Source organism: Oncorhynchus clarkii, chromosome 22, assembly GCF_045791955.1.
Source record: "Oncorhynchus clarkii lewisi isolate Uvic-CL-2024 chromosome 22, UVic_Ocla_1.0, whole genome shotgun sequence".
In the NCBI taxonomy this organism is placed as follows: Eukaryota; Metazoa; Chordata; class Actinopteri; order Salmoniformes; family Salmonidae; genus Oncorhynchus; species Oncorhynchus clarkii.
In genome coordinates, this window is record NC_092168.1 from 24,775,100 (window position 1) to 24,794,019 (window position 18,920).

The 18,920-nt window shown below is 42.6% G+C and overlaps 1 protein-coding gene across 1 annotated transcript in view; it reads left to right on the forward strand.

The window, feature by feature from the left end:
- The window catches only part of LOC139380658 (collagen alpha-1(IV) chain-like), a 55,326-nt gene that overhangs the window by 12,465 nt on the left and 23,941 nt on the right, over window positions 1–18,920 (forward strand). The window lies entirely within an intron of this gene.

Sequence of the window (18,920 nt, forward strand, 5' to 3'; positions counted from 1 at the left end):
GCACACCGGGTTATAAGCGTGCACTGGAGACACTGTGCGCTTTACCGCATAACACGGTGCCTGACCAGTACCACGCTCCCTCCGGTAAGCACAGGGAGTTGGCTCAGGTCTATAGCCTGACTCCGCCAATCTCCCCATGTGCCTTTCCCCCCAAAATGTTGGGGCTGCCTCTCGTGCCTGCTTCGCTGACTTGCCTCATGTCACCGCCTCTCAGCTTTAGCTACCTCCAGTTCCTCTTTCGGACGGCGATATTCCCCAGCCTGTCTCTAGGGTCCCTCTCCGTCCAGGATTTCCCAAGTCCACGAATCCTGAACCCTCTGCTCCTCCTTACCCCACGCTGCTTGGTCCGCTTGTGGTGGGTAGTTCTGTAACGCTCGTCTGATGAAGAAGGAGTGGACCAAAGCACAGCGTTGGAAGGTGTTCATGATATTTATTGCAGTCTGAACACTAGCGAACACTGCAGTCTGAACACTAGCGAGAAAGGAACAGTTCTGTAAGGTAACTATACAGAAACATATAAATAAGGAAACTAGAATGCCCATCCCAGTCACATCCTGGCCTAACCAAAATAGAGAATAAAAACCTCTCTATGGCCAGGGCGTGACACATAATGACAAAGCAAAAACAGATTTTTAGATTTTTTTGCCAAGTGTGTGTGTGTATGTGTATATATATTATATATATAAACTGAAATATCACATTTACATAAGTATTCAGACCCTTTACTCAGTACTTTGTTGAAGCACATTGGCAACGGTTACATCCTCGAGTCTTCTTGGGTATGACGCTACAAGCTTGGCAAACCTCTGGAGTATCTTCCATTCTTCTCTGCAGATCCTCTCAAGCTCTGTCAAGTTGGATGGGAAGCGTCACTGCACAGCTATTTTCAGGTCTCTCCAGAGATGTTTGAGCAGGTTCAAGTCCGGGCTCTGGCTGGGCCACTCAAGGACATTCAGAGACTTGCGTTGTCTTGGCTGTGTGCTTAGGGTCGTTGTCCTGTTGGAAGGTGAACCTTCGCCAAGTCTGAGTTCCTGAGCACTCCGGAGAAAGTTTTCCTCAAGGATATCTCTGTACTTGCTCCGTTCATCTTTGCCTCGATCTTGACTAATCTCCCAGTCCCTGCCAATGAAAAACATCCCCACAGCATGATGCTGCCACCGCCATGCTTCACTGTAAGGATGGTGCCAGGTTTTCTCCAGACGCTTGGCATTCAGGCCATAGAGCTCAATCTTGGTTTTATCAGACCAGAAAATCTTGTTTCTCATGTTTCCTTTTGGTAAACTCCAAGTGGGCTGTCATGTGCCTTTTACTGAGGAGTGGCTTCTGTCTGGCCACTCTACCATAAAAGGCCTGATTGGTGGAGTGCTGCAGTGATGGTTGTTGTTCTGGAACTATTGATTTTTTTCCCCCTTCACTAGACGATACAAGTATTGCGATACTCGTCAGTATCGTGGCAAGGAAACAAAACACAAAGGTAATTTGACTTATTTAGGAAAACAGCTTTTTGTTGGAAACAAACATCATTATGTTTCATCCAGACTAGAGCACCCAATATTTAATATACAGCAGGTATTTTAAAGGACCAAGAAGTTTGATCTGATTTGTGTTTTCTTTTTTGCCATGGAAAAAAATACACAGCCCTAGTAATGACTACAGGTAAAGACAAACAGGGGAACTGGCAGCCCTGAGTAAGCATCTAAGAGATGTGGCTGATATGGTAATAGTTGTAATGGTAATCAGCTGTGCTGTTCTGTAGTGGTGGCTGGAGGGGTCTGGGAGAGATGGGGAAATGGAGGAAGTTATGAAGCATCTCTCTCTCTCTCGCCCTCTCTCTCCCTCTCGCCCTCTGTCTGTTTACACTACCATTCGCTTTCCTTAGAGGCTTTGTTTTGACCTTTTTGTTTCCATGTGGACCTGGTCCCATGTCAGAGGTGATTGCGTCAGGGTAATTCCTTCCATGGCAACAAACACCTTCCTTACATGACCAGAAAAAGCCCTTGGGTTTTTTGTTGGGAAATGGAACAATGTATGTGGGCAAACACACACACACACTTTTGGTCAATGGAACTGCTCCTGTAGCTACGGTCCAAATGGCCTAGCAGACACCTGTATACTCCCATATGGAGTCACTGAGTCAGCCCATTAGTGTGTTCCTCTTTCTCCCTCTAAGTACCTCTCTGGCTTCAGTATAGTTCTTTGTTTCTATTTCAATAGATCTCCCAGATGGTTCCTTGGATAAATATTTAAACTGGTGGTTTCTTGGCCAGTCCTGGTCAACCACAAGGATTTCAGAAGTGTCTTAATGATGTTCTCATATTACCTTCTTGGTCAATCCAAAACAGGGTCTGTTGAAGCCATAACTCCCATAAAAAGGACATGTTTTTTACTGTCAAATCCCTCTTGATTCCACATCTCACATATTGGCTAACTTCTGCAATCCAGGAGTAGCTAATACCAGAGGACTGTTGCCAAATCCTTTATTCTGTGGTGTATTTATTATGTCTTGCAATGGAAACCATTTACCGTTATAAGAACCAAACAGAAGCAAACAGAGAAAATGGAATGAAACAGAGGGAACTACCTGAATATGTCAAGTAAAAACTCTTGTTTTCGTTGTGAAACGTTTTCCATTTCGAGTAAACGGTTTAGATTAAACGTTTTGCAACAGAATCTGCGTAATGAATACACCTCTGGTGTGATCATTGAAAGTAAACATGGGTGTTGGTCTGACATAACCTCTTGTCACACACTCGCTGACCTGAAGGCCCCGCCTCCTCCTCCTTGTTTGGGAGATGGGATACTTCCTGTATGGGATCAAAACACACATTATTTTTAAAATGTTTTGCTGAAAGAGACAGAGTGAGTGAGAGAGAACATGAGATACAGATTGTGTAAGAGAAAGGTAAAGTAATAGATTAATTCATGTGAGTGCTTGTTTGGTAGGGGGTCTCTCCCAAGTCACAGAGGTCACTGACACACACCCACACACTCCTCATGTGCTCCCTTTTCCAGATTCCAGAGCTTTCTAAAAGGAGAGTGATGCAGACCCTTCTCCTCTTTGCCAGCTTAAAAGCCAAGGATAAGGGCCCTTCCCACTTAAGAAAGAAGGGCTTTCTCCTTCCTTTAGTCCACATCCTACATTCTACAGTAGTATACAGTCACACAGGAAGACAAGCCAGAGACAGAGCAGGGGTACTCAGACTCTCTCAAGTCTGCAGAATCTCAAAAAGAGGGTTGGCTCACTCAATAAAACAAAACAGCTCTCTCCCTCTCTCAATACCCTATTTGTTCATAGAGAGAAAGCGCAGACTCCAGAAATGCTGCTGTCCTCCTAAGCCACCCACTTGCTCCTTCATAGACTCTATTTCAAGAGAAAGGGAGAGACAAAGAGAGACAGCGATTACAAGAGAGCGCAGAAGCAACAGTATCTCACCTTCACATCGCACACTGTAGGGAGAGTAATCACCAGTTTGTAGGTCAAGTGCTGAGAGTCTCACTGGGGATGATGGTGCTTCAGCTTCAGCCTCTTCTGATTTACTGGTGTTTTATAGGTCACACAACTCTCCATTATTCAGAGAACAGCCTCACAACACTGAAAACATACACAGATGCTAGTGTGTGTGTGTGTGTGTGTGTGTGTTTTATTTGGCCAGTGCAACTTTTATATAGAAGTGTGTATCAGTTTTATGAGTAATTTATTTGAGAACAATGTGTGTGGGTGTGTGTTTGTGTATGTGTGTGCGTATTAGTTTGTGTTGTATTCCTGTAGGATTGTTAAGGAATGTTTATTATTTTATTGTGTGCAACAATAACCGCCCAAAAGTAATGATGCGTAGGCACACAAACAGACCTCTATACAGCATCCATCAAGCACATACTAACACGGACAAGCGCGCACAAACACGTATAGGGCTGTGACGGTCATGGAATTTTGGATGACGGTTATTGGCCAGCCAAATGACCGCAGTCACCGTAATAACTTGAGTAGAAGAAAAAAAAGATATATACACTATATTTGTTGTGAATATGTGCTGTCTGTTGATTCAACTCAACTGACATTACAAATAATACATTCTATAGATGCAGTAAAAAAGTCAATGGAACTCGACCAAAACAATGGAAATGTCATGGAAACGTGTGGGGGAAAGATGCATGTGGGGACCTTTATGGAAAATGTGTTTTTGGAACTCTTCATGTGACATTTTACATGTGAAAACAAAAATTAGTCGCTGTGATACACACACAGACAGTGCTTTTAACATAGTGTTTTCAACTTAAATATTTGACACACATGACTACATTGTGTATGTCTATTTATATTAGTTCACCTGCATTTCTGCACGTTGGACTTCAAAGTAAATCTCAGCTTGTTAAGAATTCACAAGAAAAACTATATCACATTGATTCAGGATAATATGCCCCACCAACATTAGACAACTATACAGATAACTTTAAAAAAAAAATTGTTTAACCTTTATTCAACTAGGAAATGACAGCCTAGGAACAGTGGGTTAACTGCCTTGTTCAGGGACAGAATGACATATTTTTTACCTTGTCAGCTCTGGGATTCGATCTTGCAACCTTTCGGTTACTAGTCCAACGCTCTAACCACTAGGCTGCCGCCCCGATAGCCACAAATTGCTGAAATAAGTCAATTTAAGTCAATGATGAGAGTAGTCAGATTAACTTATAACTAAAACAACAGTGCAGAAGAGTGCCATTTGTAATGAATGTGTAGGTGAATGCTACAACAAAGATCAGTGCACCTCAAATCCGAAGGATGTGAGTTCAAAAAGCTATAGTATATTAAGGATAACTTTTTTAATGTTTCACTATTTAAATTTTGGACAGTCTGCAGCTCTTCAAAACTGGAATCCTACAGATAAAACATGTACACAACACTTATTAGGATTGTATTGTAATGTTCAGTACACGATCTTCTATGTATAACCAATAAGGATTTTCATGCAGAAGAGGCGAGTATAACACGTCTAAATTCCATACACAAAATGTTCATAGCGATAGCTCTCGAGAATCAAGGTGCCATCCCAGTAATGTTATTAGCCAACTAGTATAGCTAGGAGTCAGAAAGGCAAAGGCTTGAATGCATGCCAAAGCCAAGGTTATTTTCCATGAATGCAGTGCTAGGATTGTCAAAATAACACTTCTACGATCAATACATCTTTGTAGCCATAGCTCTCAAAAATCAAGGAGCCACCCCAATCTCCTCATTGCCCCCCCAGCAAAATTAGCCTACATTTACGTCTTCTAAATGTTATGCAAAGAAAACTGCCAAATATATCCAAATTGGACTTTAGTAACCACATTGTGGGACTGTTACAATACATAAATCATGACAAATTTGACGAACATCCACTTTGTTGGATCAGATTGGTTGAATATCCGGCATCCCTGTTCCATCCACACGGTCTGTGTTCCATTGACCTCTTTACTGCATCTATTCATAGGTTGCACATCTGTCACTCGGTCGCACCATGTCTTTTTCGTTATGTGTCGGCTCCCTGCCGGCAGCGCCATAGTGGTGCCCTAAAGTGGTGATAAGCCCAATCATTCTGGATGAATACTAGCTACTATTTTATCTAAATTACACAGTCTGGAAATACAATGACATTGCCAAAGTAGTCAAATATTTAGTAGGAAATAACTTTGCCAGCTTTACCATATTGGTCAAATTTACTTTAGACAGATGGCAATGTTGTCATTAGTTAGCACAATCCGGTGGCATCCCCTCGATTTTAGATTGCTAACGTTATAACCTAAACTCACGTAAACTTGTACATCGCCTTGGTCCGTACAATTGCCCTTATTTTAGTGCCCCAAAAATGTAATACATCCAGATCAACTGTAATGTCAATACCATTGTAAAGCACAATTTCTCCCCTTTCCGACAGAATCAATTACATGACCTAAACGCTGCCCGTTTCTGCATAATTCAAGCAGGAAATGAGTCCCGTTGGGTCTCTGAACAGGCAGTGGCTCGGGTGGTTGTTGTCCTTGATGATCTTTATGGCCTTCCTGTGACATCGGTTGGTGTAGGTGTCCTGTAGGTGAAATTAGGTTTAAAACAGCAAAAGAAAACTCTGGCCCATGCAAAATGTGTAGAATTACGGGAAATGAGCTTTTAAACTGCTAAATGTCCTCGCCACCAACAAGAGAGGTGTGAACAGTTGCGAGGGTTGCGAGGTGGGGGTTTATTACTACACTGATAAATTACATTATCCATCCGGATCTGCCACCTAGGAAATTTGTGTGACCAGAGCTTCTTAAATAGTTATTGTATAGCCCTACGTTAGTGCCTTATTGCAAACAGGATGCATGTTTTGGAATATTTTTTATTCTGTACAGCCTTCCTTTTCATTATGTACAGTAATTTAGGTTGGTATTGTGGAGTAACTACAATGTTGTTGATCCATCCTCAGTTTTCTCCAATTACAGCCATTAAACTCTGTTTAAAGTCCCCATTGGTGAGCCTGATGGGGAGTTTCAGCGATGAGACAAGATTAAATAATAATAATAAAATAAAGTCCCCATTGGCTCCATGGTGAAATCCCTGAGCTGTTTCCTTCCTCTCCAGCAACTGAGTTAGGAAGAATGCCTGTATCTTTGTAGTGACTGGGTGTATTGATACACCATCCAAAGTATAATAACTTCACCCTGCTCAAAGTGATATTCAATGTATTTTTTTCAAACCATCTACCAATAGGTGCCCTTCTTTGCAAGGCATTGGAAAACCTCCCTGGTCTTTGTGGTTGAATCTGTGTTAGAAATGTACTGCTCGACTGAGGGACCTTACAATTATCTGTATGTGTGGGGTACAGAGATTAAGTAGTCATTCACAATCATTTTAAACACTCTTATTGCACACAGAGTGAGTCCATGCAACTTATTATGTGACTTGTCAAACATATTTTAACTACTGAACTTATTTAGGCTTGCCATAACAAAGGGGTTGAATATTTATTGACTGAAGACATTTCAGCTTTTCATTTTTTATACATTTGTAAAGCATAATTCTACTTTGACATTATGGTTTATTGTGTGTAGGCCAGTGACACAAAATCTAAATTTAATCAATTTTAAATTCCGTCTGTAACACAACAAAATGTGGAAAATGTAATTGGGTATGAATACTTTCTGAAGGCAGTATATACAGGGTCAGTTCCAATATCATATTTACAATGTGCAGGGATACTGGAGTGATATAAGTAGAAACAGTGCCTTCAGAAAGTATTCAGACCCCTTGACTTTTTCCACATTTTGTTAGGTTACAGCCTTATTCTAAAATTGATTAAATAGTTTAAATAGTTTTTCCCTGTCATCAATCTACACACAATACCCCATAAGACAGTTTTTTTTTGTTGTGCTATTTTTTTTTCTTAAATACACAACTGAAATATTAAATTTACATAAGTATTCCGACCCTTTACTCAATACTTTGTTGAAGCACCTTTGGCAGAGATTACAGCTTCAAGTCTTCTTGGGTATGACGCTACAAGCTTGGCACACCTGTATTTGGGGAGCGTTGCTGAACAATTATTTTCAGGTCTCTCCAGAGATGTTTGATCGTGTTCAAGTGTGGCTGGGCCACTAAAGGACATTCAGAGACTTGTTCTGAAGCCACTCCAGCATTGTATTGGCTGTGTGCTTAGGGTCATTGTCCTGTTGGAAGGAGAACCTTTGCCCCAGTCTGAAGTCCTGAGCGCTCTGAAGCAGGTTTTCATCAAGGCTCTCTCTGTACTTTGCTTTGGTCATCTTTCCCTCGATCCTGACTAGACTCCCAGTCCCTGCCGCTGAAAAACATCCCTACAGCATGATTCTGCCACCACCATGCTTCACTGTAAGGATGGTGCCAGGTTTCCTCCAGACGTGACGCTTGGCATTCAGGGCAAAGAGTTCAATCTTGGTCTCATCAGACCAGAGGATCTTGTTTCTCATGGTCTGAGAGTCTTTAGGTGCCTTTTGACAAACTCCAAGTCGGCTGTCATGTGCCTTTTACTGAGGAGTGTCTTCCGTCTGGTCACTCTACCGTAAAGGCCTGATTGGTGGTGCGGCAGAGATGGTTGTCCTTCTGGAAGGTTCTCCCATCTCCACAGAGGAACTCTAGAGCTCTGTCAGAGTGACTATTGGGTTCTTGGTCCCCTCCCTGACCAATGCCGTTCTCCCCTGATTGCTACAGGGTTCTTCCTTTAAAAGTTGTTGTGTACTGCAGCACAGCTTACGGGTTGCCGCGGGTTGCCGCAGATTTCGTTATTTAAGTGTAAGCCATTGTTGCCAGAATGACGCAATTTACCACAATCTGCCACCATTTACCACAAACGGTCAGATAAGCTCCAAACTTTTAAAGGAAGAACCACTGTAAGTTGGGCAGACAGCCAGCTCTATGAAGAGTCTTGGTGGTTCCAAACTTCTTCCACTTAAGAATGATGGAGGCCACTGTGTTCTTGCGGACCTTCAATGCTGCAGAAATATTTTGGTACCCTTCCCCAGATCTGTGCCTCAACACAATCCTGTCTCGAAGCTCTGCGGACAATTCCTTCGACCTCATGGCTTGGTTTTTGCTCTGACGTGCACTGTCAACTGTGGGACCTTTTATATAGACAGGTGTGTGCCTTTCCAAATCATGTCCAATCAAAAGAGTTTACCACAGGTCGAATAAGGCTGTTGTTGTGGGGTCTGAAAACTTTCCGAAGGCGCTGTATGTAGAAGGGTAAAGTGACTAGTCATCAGGATGTATGAAAAACAGAGTAGTAGCAGTGTAAATTAATATGATTGTGTGTGTGTAGAGAGTCAGTATAAATGTGTGTGCATGATGTGTGTGTGTGTGTGTGTGTGTGTGTGTGTGTTTCATTCACTCATGTTGATGATGGTGACCGCAAGTGTTCTGTAGTTACTACCATAACACCCTCAAATTATTCTCAATGAATTGCAATGGGTTTGTTTAATGGAATATGGGATTTTCATCAGCCACATTCTTTCTCTCTCGTGAGTCTGTTATGTAGGGAAATGTTCTAAAGTGGTCCATACTAGCTGCAGGTTTCCTGACATCTGGCAAACATATGAGGTTTCTTTATTCACACACACACACTGATGGCTACACTGTGAGCGGGTCAGAAGGCCTGAGAATTTCCCTAAAACAATTGTCACATTTTCTCTAAGGAATGAGGGGGAATTTGGCATGTGATAATTCCTGGACTTGCCTCGGACAGTTGTGTGTGTGTGTGTGTGTGTGTGTGTGTGTGTGTGTTTCTACAGTATATTTGTCTCGTACACTAATGGTTCCTACAGTAGAGTGCTCCTACTTTATCTACCGTGTCCAGTGACATGTTAAAGAGCCAGTTTCCATGTCAATGCCATATGTTATCCTTCCTGTCCACAACTCTCTCCTATGGGTTTTAACAATGGACATTGGATTGTTTTGTATCAGGGAATCTCCACATTCATTTTTACAAGCAGGTCATTATGAGTAGTTTGGCTTTGTTGTCAGTCACACATGTTTTGTCGTGGTGTTTACACATTGGGCCAGTAGTTATCCTGACCATGTGACCTGACCAGGGGAAACGCAGGGCCTTAGTTCTACCGGGTCTTCTTTGACCTGGACCTGTGTCCCAGTCACATGTTAATATTGTGGTCATGCTCAGTCGGTCATGCGTGAACATAGTGGTGACTGCTTGGTGCGTTCATTAACCTGGCTGTGTGTGTGACTGGCAGGTGAATGTTTGACTGGCAGGTGTGCATGTGAAGCTGTTTCTGTGGTCATGTGTGTGACATGATTACACTTGTATTTTTTACATTGTGGCTCAGCGCTTATAATTATAGGACCAGTTACAGGCAGCAGACTATATATGTGTGTGTGTCTTGTTTTTGATTCTTCATTATTTTTCTTTCATGTGGCAAGGTTTTTCAATGCATACTGCAGAACCATCTGGTGTGTGGGTGTGTGTGTGATGGTCCAGGTTATAAGAACAGTACACAGCAAATCAACACTGAGATTGTTAAATTAACACTGGAAGTGTGAACCCGTATAGACACTGGGGAGTGTTACATCCATAGGTTATTTCCAGTAGGCGCGGCTTATTAGGGGTGTGGCTTTTATAATTATTTTTGTCTGTGAGAGTAAATGTCATTCCTGTTGATTTTGTTAAGTTTTGTACACAACAATATAACATTAAATATTCTGATGGAAAAATATTACAATTATTATTTGCAACAAAGTGGTTGCCATACCTTTGGGGATATCACATTGGGAGTTGCATAGGCTTTTCAGGACTGCATAAACTTCTGTAAGCTTCATTAAAGCTACGAAGGTGTCAGTGTTTGACCGTAACATGATAACAAGTCAACAGAATGGATGAACCGGAATGACGTTAGTTCTCATGGGTGGCCAAAAATTACTTCCTGAAAGCCACGCCCCTACTAAGCTAAGCCACCAGTCTTCTGCTCTGACCCGCTGAGTCATATCTCAGCAAACCAACCCTGCTATTTTTAATTGAACACTGTTCAGTGTCTATACGGGTCAGCAGTTTCAGTGTTAATTTAACCCTAGAGAATTTGCTGTGTACATATTCCTGCAATGTAGATGAATACCTTCTGCTCCCTAGCCCAAGAGACATGTTTTACATTTAAATGGCGGGTTTCTTTCTGCTGTGTGTGAACTCTGTTTCTGCTCTATGTAAAGTCACTAAGGGAAACAGAAGGAAACAGGAGCTAGCTGTACAGTCCAGTGTACATTTCCCATGTCTTTATTGAGTTTAACCAGAGGAAATGTAAGATTTATGTCTGTATTTAAGAACTAATGTACGTCTTTAATGCTGGTTGCAATGCTACTTAGCCATATGATGTGTGACTCGTTTTCTGTGTATTGATTTCGGCAGAGAGAAGCCAGCCTCTGCACACTGTGCCAAGCCAAGCACTCGCACGCACAAGAATGACACAAATGGCACAGCACAAGACATACACTGTTTACTGAACCAGTAGTACCAGCCAGTAGCCTCGTCTTCCAAGTAAGGCAGTGAGATCCTCATGCACTCGTTTTCTCTCCTCCTCTCCCCCTTTCCTCCTGCTCTCTTCTCTTCTTCCCGCCCAACTCCAGAGAAGGCTAGGAATGTCATGCTGCATATCCCAGCCAGTCTGAGTGGGTAAAGGACATATTCTCCTCTCCTCCCAGGCTGTCTACAGTTTGTGGTTACAGACAGTGTGGTCAACACAGCTGATGGTTTGAAATCAGTTGTAGACAGTTGAATGGTGTTGGTTGGTTGTGGTAATTTTACAAGTATATGACCTCATCAATCATACGTCAATTGCAATGGGGAAAAATGACCATAAAAAGATATTAGAGTGAAAAGAGATGTTCTGGATATTCTTTCTGGACTTTTAATAAAAGTGGTTGGATTGGAGACAAAGCGTTGTTGGCGTGGGTTAGAATCAGAATGTTTGGAGCTGGTAACCTCAATAACCCCTTCTGTGGGCATTGTGTCTAGCACACACACACACCCACACAGCCTCCTTGATCTTCCTACTATCCCAAATCTGCTAGTCACCTGTGTGGAGAGGTAGAGCGTGCTGTACAGACCATAAAAACATCTCTGGAAAAGAGACATGGACCATAGCAGAGCACTGTTGGCATACCGAGCCACACCATTGGAGCATGTATTCTCTACAGCACAACTGCTAATAGGGAGACATCTTTGCACAAGCCTACCACAAACAACAACCAAACTGGATCCCTAGTGGCCGGATGTGCAGGCTTTCTGCAAAATGGATGAGGAAGGAAGGGGGAAGCAAGCAAAGAACTACAACCATCACCACCGCTCAAGATCACTACCAGAACTCACATCTGGACAGGAAGTTTGGATCACTACAGAACAAACTCCAGGATCAGTTCTGAGAACAGCCCCAACACGGAGATCCTATTTGGTAGAGACTGACATGGGCGTATTCAGGAGTAATAGAATTCACCTCTGTCCTACTGGTGATCCCCCAGTGCTTTCACTAGATGAGGCAGGGTTTCAAAAGCTCTAGAAAGGCTGGACTTGTAAAAACTTAAAAGAAACCTAAGTTCAGTATCCTCAGAAAAGGAACAGTTCACATGAGAACAGAACAGTGCTGAGCTAAAAGGAGGAGATGTAGCATGATGTACTACACTACCCATAATGCTCTGGAATGATATCCGGTGTTATTTTTAGGAAACTGTTTAGTAAGTTAACACTATGGTGTCCCGTCTCTATATTCTTACAGGATTCGGACATGTCGCAGCAGTGTGTAGAAGGGAGATTCCAGATGTGAGAAATGTGCAGGAAGTCTTGGTTAGAGGGAGTGTACAGTTGGGATAGAGATAGCACTGTGTGTGAACTATGTGAGAAAGGGACAGATTTCTAGAGGCAGAACGTTTCCTATGCTGAGGCAGTGAAGAGAATAGAGGATAGCCCAAGGGTGAGGATTCGACTGGGAGCCCTCTAGTGAGTTGGCCTGATCAACTGCACTGAGCCGATGGAGCGGAAGTCACAGAAGATAGATGTGGTAGTTGCAGCAGCAGAGAAATATTTGGGTATGAGAGATTTTAATGCAGAATATCTACAATAAGTTTTGAGAGAATGGGTTCCATTCTCCCAGGCTGATGGCCTGGTGTAGGATTGTTTAGGGCCAACGTAGTGGAATGGGGTGGTGGGTTTTTGGGGATAGTGTATAGGTGCACGGTTAGATGGTGGTGCAGTTTTCTTTCCCCTTTTATTTGTGACCAAAAATTTGGTAGAGGTATCTTCAGTGATACAATATTTTGCAACGGTTATCATCCTAGCTGTGGGAAAAGGAGCCAGACTACATCAGAGGTCATTATGGCCCATTATAACATCTCACAACTCAGTAGAGACAGGGGGAACAAAGCAGATAGTTGCACAACCTTCCTGTAACTCATTATCCTCTGTTTAAAGGGTGTTTAGCGCAACAGGCTAATCTGGTGATGATTGAATGGTCCAATTGGATGCTCCATAGGTTGTGTGTTCAAACACAGTGTAAGCTGTCTACTTTGCTAACTCTAATAATACTGCAGTTGAAACTACAATGAATACACAGACCACCCCTGGGTCCGGAGAAAGGAGAGTTAAGTTATCTCCATGGTTTTCCCCTCAGTGAAATCCGTATCTGTGGGAAAGGAAGTAAGGAAGACCCCATCCCCTTCTCTGCCCTCGTCTCTCTCCTTTCCCCTTTTCCTCCATCTTTCAGGAGAAAATGCTAATGTCAGTGCTTGTATGCATTCTGATGCTGACCAGACACACACTCGGAGCAGGAAGACTTTTGTTTAAGTTTCTGAAAACAACAACAAGCAGTCTTCTTCCACATTCTGACTTCCTGATATGAGCAGTTGAGATAATACCCATAGCCATTCCTCTTCCCTTCAGCTGAGGAGGTAAGGAGGAGAGCCATGTTTATGAATGAGTGAGATCTTATGTACTTTCTGTGGTAGGCCAGAGGAAATACCTTCAAGCCAGACACAAAACATTGTTATGACTGTCTACCATTGTATCTCATTCAATAAAAAGCTAAGCAGTGGTCTGACTGTCTATACCGCAGGTTCACAATCACTGTGTGTGTGTGTTGTGTGTGCACATTAGAGGTCGACCGATTATGATTTTTCAACGCAGATACCGATTATTGGAGGACCAAAAAAGCCATTACCGATTTATTAATCGGCCAATTTTTATTTATTTATTTGTAATAATGACAATTACAACAATACTGAATGAACACTTATTTTAACTTAATATAATACATCAATAAAATCAATTTAGCCTCAAATAAATAATGAAACATGTTCAATTTGGTTTAAATAATGCAAAAACAAAGTGTTGGAGAAGTAAATGTGCGATATGTGCCATGTAAGAAAGCTAACGTTTAAGTTCCTTGCTCAGAACATGAGAACATATGAAAGCTGGTGGTTCCTTTTACATGAGTCTTCAATATTCCCAGGTAAGACGTTTTAGGTTGTAGTTATTATAGGAATTATAGGACTATTTCCCTCTATACCATTTGTATTTCATTAACCTTTGACTATTGGATGTTCTTATAGGCACTTTAGTATTGCCAGTGTAACAGTATAGCTTCCGTCCCTCTCCTCCCTGGGCTCAAACCAGGAACACAACAACAACAGCCACCCTCAAAGCAGCGTTACCCATGTAGAACAAGTAGCGTTTGAAACGCTATTTGCGGCGCTAACTAGCTAGCCTTTTCACTTCGGTTACACCAGCCTCATCTCGGGAGTTGATAGGCTTGAAGTTATAAACAGCGCAATGCTTGACGCACAACGAAGAGCTGCTGGCAAAACGCACGAAAGTGCTGTTTGAATGAATGTTTACATGCCTGCTTCTGCCTACCACCACTCAGTCAGATACTTAGATACTTGTATGCTCAGTCAGATTATATGCTACGCAGGACACTCTAAATAATATCTAGTAATATCATCAACCATGTGTAGTTAACTAGTGATTATGATTGATTGATTGTTTTTTATAAGATAAGTTTAATGCTAGCTAGCAACTTACCTTGGCTTACTGCATTCGCGTAACAGTCTCCTTGTGGAGTGCACAAGGACTAGTTAACTGTAAGGTTGCAAGATTGGATCCCCCGAGCTGACAAGGTGACGTTCTGCCCCTGAATGAGGCAGTTAACCCACCGTTCCTAGGCCGTCATTGAAAATAAGAACGTGTTCTTAACTGACTTGCCTAGTTAAATAAAGGTGCAAATATATATATATATATATACCGATTTCCGATTGTCATGCTGCTTTTTCATAGCAAAATCACCATGGAAACAAACCCTTGCGATTGGACTCTTTTCATAGTGTAGATGTTTTGACCAGATCTGTGTCTGATCACAGCTTGTTCCACTGCTTGTCTGTAACAGGGAGAAGGAGAACAGAGTGTAGCTGCTTCATACAGATGGCATGTTACAGTAAAGGGCAGATTTGTACAGAAATACCCTCAGAATTTCACAGTGAGAGGAACCCTGTTTGTCTTAGCCTTAGGATTTCAGGGAAAGTCCTGCTGCTAGGAGAGGGAAAACATGCTCTCTCTCTCTCTCTCTTTCTCTGTGTATGTCTCTCTAGCTAGGCCTCTACAGTAATTGAGTTGGAGAGTCCTTCAGAGAATCAGTCTTCCAGCATGTTTAGGGCTATTTTAGGGTTGTCTTGATTTGAGGCATATGGTCAGTCGGCCAGTCAATCAGGCGTGGTCACTGAGAAGTGATGATCAGGCTCTATGTGAACATCCATCCGCAGGTCTGTATGCTTATCTCTGCCAAGGTGATTATGGACATATACAGTTACGTAACTCTCTCGCACTCTCATCCTCTTTCATATAATGACTGTTTATATGGCTGTCAGACCCCCTAGTATCAATCCACTCTTCCCCCGGCCTCAGCCCTCTAATCTGGAGTCTAAACATTACCTCTCTCCTCAGTATAGGGAGTTTCTAAGAAGAGCTTTACTTTCTGAGTAGTGACATTAGACAAACCAATGATGACTTCAGACAAACTAGTGGGAAAGTGTTGAACTGGCTGAGCTCTTGGGATTGAGCCTACTGGGAGATTTATGGCCAAATGGTCGAATCCCCCCACTTGCATACACACAAAGCTTGTAGATATTTCTACCTCTGGTCCTATCACAGTCCCTTCCTTCTGAACTGACCTTCGCTCTCGCACTCTATGAGCTCTGGTAATTGGTCTCTCTCCTCCTTTCTCCCTTTTTTTAAAACTCTTTCCTCTCCTTCTCTTTCCCTTCACTCATCTGCAGGCACTCTGAGATGCTATCTGTCGGTTTCTAAACAAATACTGGAGCCCATGGGCCCTGTGCAGCATGGCCATGGATTAAACACTCACGCCCACAATTACACACGCATACATACACTGACAAGCAAACACACGCACATGCAAAATTGCACATAAGCACCTGCAGGTCTTCTGGCAAAAATATACACAATACAAATCATTTTGGACAGATTTGACAGGCAGACACACAAGCATACAAATGATATACAACCACGCTTACACCGACTTGTGAGGTTTATGTTGAGGTGGTTATTGTACCTACACCAGACCCAGGCCATTGGCAGTGTCTGAATACCACTACTTGGTTCTAAATAGTAGGCATTTTGGGTATATAGTATGTGAAATTTTGAAAATGTAGTATGCTTTACATGCTAGGATGTCACACTCATTTTGGCTTTTCATCTACTAGAATTCTGTACACACTATTGAGTAATAGAATCGTATTCCGAGACCCAGGTGTGTCGCACTGTACCAAAATGAACGAATGATGGGAATCAACGCAATTACGCATTAGATGAGGCATTCTCAGTAGTCTCGTATGCTGTTAATTGTAGCTTACTACATTTGCTTTTACTAAACAATATGTTCTAAAAAAGTATGGAGTACGATTAGTACACAGTATGCAGTTTAAGTAAGTAATAGGAAAGCCAGATTTTGGCCATGACCATTGTGTACTGGTTACTCAGAAACTCACTACCTTCCACTCAACACCCAGGAATCTCCCCACCACGAAGCATACTGTAGGTTATTTTCTTTTGAAGCCTGTTTGGAATCTGAAATCTGTTTTGGAATCTGTTTAGTGTTTGAGTATGCAACCGTTCTGGGAAAATGGCTTCACTACAGCCAAGTCAAGACTCATACATCATCCTCACCTCCTACCCTGTACTTTCACAATCATTTCATTCCTCATCCTCTCTGTTCTCATCATTTTCACACTGATTTAATTCTGCTGTCATGGCCTATTGGTCCAGTATGTGAACTAGTGGAGAGAAACCCTCACACATACATACTCACACATGCACAGAGAGATGTTTTATACATTTTACTGCTCTCTGTTATTACTGATAGTCCCCATAGCCCTATCTAGGTGATAACACCCTCTTACGATCCCTTTTTCACATAGGACCAGATACTCAACCACCCCACCCACTGGACACACATTGGTTGAACCAACATGGCATAGATGTTGAATTGACGTCTGTGCCCTGTGGACAGTCTCTCTCTCTAGCAGCACAGGTCATTAACTACAAATCTGTTTTTGTATGGATGTCAGTTCAGTCTGCCTGCTATCTTGCCAATCTGGTGTTTTGGTTTAGTGAGATGCGAAACAGACTGAGAAAGAAAGCAAAAAGGGACATCTAAAAATAGGCTACTCTTGCTTTGATATCCTGTTATATCAGCATGTTGTGGTTAGAGAGTGTGTGATAGACATCGCAGAATGGCAGAGTGAGAACATAGACAGGAGATGACACACACACGTGTGGAGACATTACCACATCATGCGTATCAGTGTGTTCTGGGTTAGAGGGTTGGGGGTATCTCAGTCATGCAAAGAGCCTGCTGGAATGTTTGATCAGAGAAAGAGGTTTTATCTAACAGGAGGATGGAGGGAAGGAGATAGAGAGAGACGGAACAAACAGAAAAGAGAGAGCATTGGAGGCGGAGGGAAACGGAGAGAACAACACATGGACATTGATCACTGAAATCAGTCACATTTGTGAATGTCACAAATGTCAGTTTCAACTCTTCTTGGCTTACAGTATCTAACAATCATGGGGATTTGTCAAAATAATGACCAGTAAAAGGTCATGTACATCTGAAGCCATACTGGTGTGAGCTAGAAGATTTTACCATAACAAGTAACATGTACGTAGATGGTTCATACAGTCGGTAATCTTGCTCTCGCAAGGCAGGCACTCACTCTACCATGTTAATTGACTATTCCTCCAGCACATTCGAAGGACATCTAGTCAAATCTCTATAAAAACAATAGGAAAGTTAGGTAACTGGTGTAAAATGGCTAGCTAGTTAGCGGTGCAAGCTAGTTACGTTTTAATCGGTGACGTCACTCGCTCTGAGTTTCCATTGCTTTGCACGGGCTGCGGCTTTTGTGGAGCGATAGGTGACAATTCTTTGTGGCTGACTGTTGTCGATGTGTTCAGAGGGTCCGTGGTTCAAATCCAGGTGTGAGCAAGGAGAGGGACGGAAGCAACACTGTTACAGAGTGAGGAAAAGAGAAAGAAAGAAGTGGCGAAAGAGAGATTGAATGAAGAAGAGAGGTGTGGCCTGCAGCAAGTCAACATGTACAGTGAATGCAGGTGGGGCCTGAAGTGACGATGAAGATAACAGGATGGAGATCCAATCTGGTTTGAGTTTTAGAGGGTGACTGATACCCATGTTTACCAGGGTTCTCAGATCAGCAGCAGCAAGTACACATTGATCCACTTAGCCTGGACTTGAGTTGGAGCGGAGGCAGGGTGTGTGTGTGTGTGTGTGAGAGAGAGTGGGGAGTGAACTGGGAATTGTGAAAGGAAGTGAGGGTAAATGATGGAGATGTTTGTGTGTGTGTACTGTATGTTTGAATGTCTGTACTATATGTTTGTATGTTTCTATATTTTTATTTATTTAACCTTTATTTAACTAGGCAAGTCAGTTAAGAACAAATTTTTATTTACAATGACGGCCTACCCCGGCCAAACCCGGACGACGCTGGGACTCCCAATCAATTGTGCGCCGCCCTATGGGACTCCCAATCACGGCCGGATGTGACACAGCCTGGATTCAAACCAGGGACTGTAGTGATACATCTTGCATCACTACAGATGTAGTGCCTTAGACCACTGTGCCACTCTGGAGCTCCTTGTATGTGTGTACTGTATGTTTGGGGTTCTACGACTGTGCTCTGTAGGGGTTACTTAGGGTTAGTCACACGTGTATATGTGTGTGTGCTTCTTGGGAGTGTCACTCACATGGCGGTGTGCTCCTTAGCCCTGTCCTCAGTGTTAGCCCAGTCTCAGATATACTCCAGCCTGCTCTGCAGGATAGCTAAATGCTGTAAAATAATGCAGAGAGCGTTGGAAAAC